Consider the following 8,350-nt stretch of genomic DNA (forward strand, 5'->3'; position numbering starts at 1 on the left):
TGAGATCCAACTTATGAAAAGAGGATAAAGATTTCTACAATAAAAATTACAGAACCCTAAAGAAAGAAATCCTTAGAAGATGGAAAACTCTACCTTGCTCTTGGATAGGCAGAATTAATATTATCAAAATGACCATATTACCAAAAGAACTATACAGATTTAATGCAATTCCAATCAAAATCCCAATGGCATTCCTCACAAAAATAGAAAAAGCAGCTATAAAATTCATCTGGAAAAATAAGAGACCCAGAATAGCTAAAGCAATCCTTAGCAAAAAGAGTGAAGCAGGTGGTATCACTATAGCAGACCTTACAATATACTACAGAGCAAAAGTAACAAAAAAGCATGATTTTGGCACCAAAACAGACAGGTACACCAATGGTGCAAAATAGAGGACACAGAGACTAACCCACAGAATGTACTCAATTAAATATTTCATAAAGAAGTAATAAAAAATCAATTTGAAAATAATCAGAGGGCAAAAGTATACTATAATCATCAATCAAAAGGAGAAACTAATTCAAATTAAAAACTACAAATAAATCAAAATAACAGGGAATAAAAATCATCCCTCAATAATAGCATTGAATATAAATGGCCTAAATTCATCAATCAAAAGACATAGAAATGCAAATTGCATTAAAATACAAAATTGAACAATATGCTGTCTTCAAGGGACTCACAGGCAAATATATTCACTGAAGGTAAAAGGATGGCAGAAAAAAACATATTATCTACATGGATATTGTAAATAAACAGGGCTTTTATCTTCATATCAGATAAAGTGGACTTCAAGCCAAAGATAATCAGAAGTGAAAAAGAATGTAATTTCATATGATTTAAAGAAATTATACAACAAGAAATAACAATTTTAAATATTTATGCCCCAAATAATGGAGCATCCATATATGTCACACAAAGCCTTCTCAATTTCAAGAATGAAGTAGATCACAACTAAGTATTACTGGGTGACTTTAACACACATCTGTTACCACTGGATAGGTCTTCCAAACAAAAACTAAATAAAGAATCTATAGAGGGGGCAGGGTTGTGGTTCAGCGGTAGAGTGTTTGCCTTGCATGTGTGATACACTGGGTTCCATTTTCAGCACCACATAAAAATAAACAAACAAAACAAGGGTATTATGTCCATCTACAACAATAACAACAAAATAAAAATCTATAAAACTAAACAATGCAATTAATAATTTAGACTTAACACACATATATAGACTATTTCACCTATCAATGACAGAATATATTTTCTTCTCAGCAGCACATGTATAATTTTCTAAAAGAGACTATATCTTAGTTTACAGAACAACTTTTAGAAAATACAAAAGTATTACAGATAATGCCTTGCATTCCATCAGTTCATAATGACATGAAAACAGGAATCAACAATTAAACAATAAATAGAAAATACTATAACACCTAGAGACTTAATAATTTATTACTGAATGATCAATTGGTAATAGAATAAATCAGGTGTGAAATAAAAAAAATAATAGAGGTAAATAATAATAGTGACAGAACATATGAAAATCTCTGGGCACTATGAAGGCAGTTCTAAAAGGAAAGTTTACAGCTTGGAAATCATGCAATTAAAAAAGAAGTCAACAAGTAAATAATCTAATATTACATCTTAAGTCTCTAGGAAAAAAAAAACATTAAATTAACACCAAAACGAGTAAAAGGCAGGAAATAATTAAAACTGGAACTGAAATCAATGAAATTAAAACAAAAAATTACATCAATAAAAAAGTTAGTTCTTTAAAAAAAATAAATAGAACTGATAAAACCTTAGCCAAGCTCACCAAGAAAAAAAGGGAAAAAACTCAAACTATTCAAATTTGTTGAGAAATATCATCACAGATAGCACTAAAATACAGAGTATAATCAGAAACTATTTTGAAAATTTTATATTTGAACAAAATAGAAAATTTTGAAGACATCAAAAAATTTCTAGAGACATATGATCTACCTATATTGAACCAGAAGTACATAGAAAATGTAAACTGATCAATTTAAAACAATGAGATTGAAGATGCCATGAAAAGTCTACCAACAATAGATTGGATAGATTCTGAGCCATGTTCTACCATACTTTCAAAGAAAAACTAAGACCAATGCTTCTCAAAATATTCCATGAAATAGAAAATAAGGAAAAACTTCCAAACTAATTCTATGAAGCTAATATCACCCTGACACCCAAATCAGACAAATACACAACAAGGGAAGAAAATTGCTGACTAATATCTCTGATGAACATAGATGTATAAATATTGCATCTCAGCTAGCACCTCACCAGGGTAATTTTTCCTGTTCTTGGGGAGATAAGCCACCTGAGAAAACAGAGTCTGAAATAATTAGTAAAGGATAAAAGACAGAGTCAAATAATAGGTTTTACAAGTAGAGCACCTGATAGATTCTTCCAGTCCTGGTAGGAGCTGGAACAAAACAATTAAAAATGGCTCCCATGATTTATTTAAGGGGGTACATCAAAGGCAGGGATAAGATTTCAGGGGTAGAGTCTTATTTAATGATGTCTTGCAGTTAACAGGTTGATTGGCATCTTGGCAGGTGACACCCATCTCTAGAGACTGTGTGGCTATATGGCTACAGCAGGTCACCCAATCTCTAGAGCTGTGTAGGACCTTTTTGAGCAGAGCTGAGAGGGAGTTCACATTTAATGGGTGATCCTATTAGCGGGATTGCCTCTATAATTTCCCAGACACCAGATTTACTCCTTCAATGTCTCCAGTTCTGAGAAGGTCCTCAGGTATAGTCCACAGATGGCTCTCAATACAAAAATTTTAATATGGAAAATCACATAGAAAAACATCAAAAAGATAATGCACCATGATCAAGTGGGTTTCATCCCAGATATGGCAGGTTGGTTCATATAGACATCAATAGACATAAATACAAGAATCAGATGGGTATCTCAAGTGATGAAGAAAAAGAATGGGTAAAAACAGAACATCCCCTCATGTTGAAAGCACTAAAAAAAGTAGGAATAGTAGTAACGTATCTCAACATTGTAAAAGTTATATAAAATAAATCAAAGGTCAACATCATTCTAAATGGAGAAAAAAACTGAAAGTATTCCCTCAAAAAAAAAAAAAACACAGAACAAATCAGAGATTCCCTCTTTTGTCATTTTTATTCAACATAGTCTTTGAATCTCTAGCCAAAGCAGTTAGGCAAAGGAAAACAATCAAAGGGCCATAATAGGAAAAGAGGAGCTTAAACTATCTGTGTTTGATGATAACATGAGAGTATATTTAGAAGACCTAAAAAACTCCACCAGAAAACTTCTAGAACTCAGCAAAGTAGCAGGATTTAAAAATAAAACCCCAAATCAATTGCATTCCTATAAGAAATGATGAATTAAAATAGAAATTACAAAAATAATACCATTCACTATAGCCTCAAAAATATTTGGTAATCAGTCTAACAAAAGTGGTGAAAACATGTCAGATAGAGCACCAATATCCAGAATATATAAAGAACTCAAAAAACTTAACATCAAAAAGAAAAAAAAACATGGGGCTGGGGTTGTGGCTCAATGATATTGCTCTTGCCTAGTGTATGCGAGGCCCTGGGTTCGATTCTTAGCACCACATAAAAATAAATATAATTAAATAAACAAATTTATAAAATAAAAACAATCAGTAAATGGGCTAAGGAGCTGAACAGACACTTCTAAGAAGAAGATACGTATTCGATCAACAATATCTCCAGTAACTAGAGAAATGCAAATCAAAACTATTTTAATTTCATCTCATGCCAGTCAAAATGGCAGTTATCAAGAATACAGACAAAAGTAAAATTTATGAAGATGTGGGGGAAAAAGGCACACTCATACAGTGCTGGTGGGAATGTAAATTGGTGCAACCAATCTGGAAAGCAGTATAGAGATTCCTTAGAAAACTTGGAATGGAACCTTTAATTGACCCAGCTATTCCACTCCTCAGTCTATACCCAAAGGACTTAGAATCAGTATACTATAGTAACACAGCCAATCAATGTTCATAGTGGCTCAATACACAAAAGCTAAACTATGGAAGGAAACTAGAAACCCTTCAATAAATGAATGGATAAGGAAACTGTGGCATATATACACAATGGAACACTACTCAGCATTAAAAGAGAATAAAATCATGGCAATTTCAGGTAAATGCATGGAGTTTGAGAAGATAATGTTAAGCAAATTAAGTCAATCCCCCAAATCCAAAGGCCAAATGTTCTCTCTGATAAGTGGATGCTGATCCATAACGTTGAGGGGGGAGGCATGGGAAAAATGGAGGAATGTTGATTTGGTAAAGAGAAGGGATAGGAGGAAGGCTGCACTGAGTCAGGAAAGATGGTGGAATGAGATGGACATCATTACCCCAGGTACATGTATGACTGCACATATGGTGTGATGCTACATTGTGTATAACCATAGAAATGTAAAATTGTGCTACAATTGTGTACAATGAATCAAAATGCATTCTGCTGTCATATGTAAATAATTAAAATAAATTAATTAAAAATGAACATATTAGCGATTTGCTAAATTATTTATGAAAAATGATGTTTGAATAAACAAAATTAATGCAACTAAAGAAAACTGGTGAAAGATCTCTACAATAACATGACAGAACACAAAAGAAAGCAATTAAAGAAGACCTTAGAAGATGGAACATCTACCAGAAGTGCTATACAGATTTAATTCAATTTATATTAAATGCTCAATGAGTTTTTTCATAGAAATAGAAAAAGTAGTCAATGAATTTATTTGGAAAAATAAGAGACCCAGAATAGCCAAAGCAATACTTAGTGAGAAAAGCAAAGCAGTAGGCATCAAAATACCAGATCTTAAATTATACTACAGAGCTATTGTAATAAAAAATGGCATGGTATTGGCACCAAAGCACACATGAGGTCCAACGGTACATAATAGAAGACACAGAGATAAAGCTATATAAATACAATTATCTCATACTAGACAAAGGTGGCATAAACACACATTGGAGATACGATAGCCCCTTCAACAAATGGTGGGGGATAAATGGAATCCATATATAGCAGAATGTAATTAAATACCTATCTCAAGCATCTGGGGTTGTGTCTCAGTTGTAGAATGCTCGCCTTCTGCATATGAGGCACTGGGTTCAACCCTCAGCACCACATAAAAAAATAAATAAATAAAATAAAGTTATTTTGTCCATCTAAAACTATAATAATAATAATAATAATAATAATAATAATAATAAATTCATATCTCTCACTCTGCACAAAACTCAACTCAAATTGGATAGGGACCTAGGAATTATACCAGAGATCCTGTTCCTACTAGAAGAAAATCTAGGCCCCAAACTCCAGCATGCCAGTTTATTCCTCACAAGACACCTAAAGTATAAGAAGTAAAATCAAGAATCAATAAATGGATTGGTATCAAAATAGCAAGCTTCTTCATAGCAACAAAATAATCAAAGAACCTACCAAATGGGAGAAAATTTTGCCACATATCCCTCAGATAGAGCATTGATCTCCAGGATATATAAAGAACTCAACAAACTAAACACCAAAAAACAAATAACCCAATTAATAAGTTGGCAAAGAATTGAACCTTCCCTTAAAGAAAGAGAAATAGAAATCCTCAACAAATATATGAAAAAATGTTCACCATTGTTAATAATTAGAGAAATGTGAATTAAAACTACACTGAGATAATATCCACTCCAATCAAAATGACATCCATCAAGAATACAAGTAACAATAAATGTTGCCATGGATATGGGGAAAAAAGTACTCTCATACACTGTTGGGCAGACTGGAAATTTCCCATACAGCTACAGCTCTGGAAAGCAGTATGGAGAGTCCTCAAGAAATTAGGAATGGAACCACCATTTGGACTGGTTATACCACTCTTTGGTATATACCCAAAGATGTTAAAGTCAGCATAATACAATGATGCAGCCACACCAATGTTCATAGGAGCACAATTCACAATATCTAAGCTATGGAACCAATCTAGTTATCCTTCAAAACATGACTGGATAAATAAAATGAGTATTTGTAAATTGTGGAATATTGCTCTGCATAATAAAATTACTTTACTTTATGACATTTTCTGGTAAATGAATGAATCTGGAATCTATCTTGCTAAGTAAGCCCATCCCCAAAATGAAAGATTGAATATGCACTCTGATATATAGATACTAACACGCAACAAGGGGGAATAGAAGTGTATTAGACAAAGGGGAATGAAGGGAAGTGATGTAGGATAGAAGTAGACACAAAAGTAGAATGAATCTGGCATACCTTTCCTATGCACATGTATGAATACACCACAATGAATCTCCACTTCATGTACAACCGGAAGATTGGGATTCTAATTAAAACAAGATATAATCCATGTGTTTATAACTATATGAAAATATTCTCTACTCTCATGTATATCAAAAAATCCAAATGAAACCATTTAGAAAATCACATTACCTTCCCTAAAAAAGAAGAAAAAGAAAAAAAGGACTGAAATATCTCTAGTTCTGTCATGATCTTCCTGACTATTTTAAGAACAATTTTCAGCTTCATATTTTTTTCCCAAAATTGATGCACTGACTTTGACAATACATATCCTGTTACTTTGGGAATTCAATCTGTGTTGTAATTCAGCCACTAATAATGTGAAAAATTCTGTGTTTGAGTTTTGTCTATCTCATCTCTGAATCTATAGAAGATGGAGATTTCATTCAGCGAAGACCTAGGAGTATTCTTGCTAATTTATACAGCAGTTGAGCTTATCAACTAAATCTCTGAGATCTTCCTTTCTCCACTTTATTCATCACAATTAGAAGCAACCAGTCAGTCATACTCATTTGCTTAACAAATGTATTTTTGGGGCATTATACACTCAGAACTTTCCTAATGCATATTTCATTAGGTTTATCTGATAAAAATACTTTTATGTATCTCTACTGCCACATCATGACATATATCATTAATGTGCTTTTTTTGTGTTCTTGCAGTGACTCATACCTGAGTTTTGGTGACACCACATATACAAACCATAACAATGAATGAATACAAATAAAGTTATTGATAGTAGCACAATGGACACCATGAGCTTGACATTTGCATCAGTTCTTGCCAGCAAGTCTCATGAGAGAAATACATAGCACTATATAGAAAACTGCACACACAATGAATTTGTTTCATATTTGAGAAACCAAGAATTTATGAATCTCCAGTCTTATAAGGAGAATGTCATAATCTTGTCAAGTATTTAATCCAGAGAAAACATTGTCTTTATAATCCCCATCAGGAATCAAATTCTCTCTTCCCTGAGGGGTGATTTTATATGATTTTACAACATATTTTGGTTCATGATCATAGTTCACAAGATAGTTTGGAACAATGGCCATTAGTACCTATGCTCACAGAATCATAAAAGATACATGGGGACTTGTTTTCAATGATCTATTGCTTTCATGAAACCTCTTCAGTGGGTGGCAACCAGCACATTAAAACACTTTCAAAGGGTTTGGGGTGGTTTCTCAGTGGTAGAGCACTCATTTATCACGTGTGAGACACTGCGTTCAATCCTCAGCACCATATACAAATAAAGAAAATAAAGGTGTTGTGTATACCTACAAATAATGTGCTCACCTTGCATGTGTGAGGCACTGGGTTTGATCCTCAGCACCACATAAAGAAATAAATAAATAATGGTATTGTGTCCATCTACAACTTAAAAAAAAATAAAAATCACTATGAAATAAATTAGTATGTTTCAGGTAATATGATTACATATTGCTTTCTGACACTTATTTCTCTTATTAATTCATATGTTTGGGTCTATATAATAGATCATGATATATGGTGTACTTCTTAGTCCAGGTAGTGCCACACAAGTTTGAAAGCCAATTCCATGGAAGAGTTTAAATTGCAGAAAGTATAAATAGGTAAATGATTTATGAAAGAATTAAGGATCTGAAGTGATATTTAGGAAAAACCGACAAACACATTTAGAAACTTTTGTGAATATCCTGCAGTTTCATAAATGCCATGAGTTAGAAAATATGAATTAGACCTAAATATTCTATGTGCAGATATGTGTATATTACAATGAAGTCTATTATTATTATATTTGCCAGATTTTAATTCCTGTGACAAAAAATACATGATAAGAATAACTTAGAAGTGGAAAGATTTATATTGGCTTACAGTTTCATAGGTCTTAGTCCATGACACCCAAATCCATTGCAGAAACTTCATGATATAGGGAAAAGGTAGAGGAAAATTTCTCAGATCATGGCAGCCAGGTGTGTGTGTGTGTGTGTGTGTGTGTGTGTGTG

This window comes from Marmota marmota, unplaced genomic scaffold (genome assembly GCF_001458135.2).
Source record: "Marmota marmota marmota unplaced genomic scaffold, marMar, whole genome shotgun sequence".
Classification (NCBI taxonomy): Eukaryota; Metazoa; Chordata; class Mammalia; order Rodentia; family Sciuridae; genus Marmota; species Marmota marmota.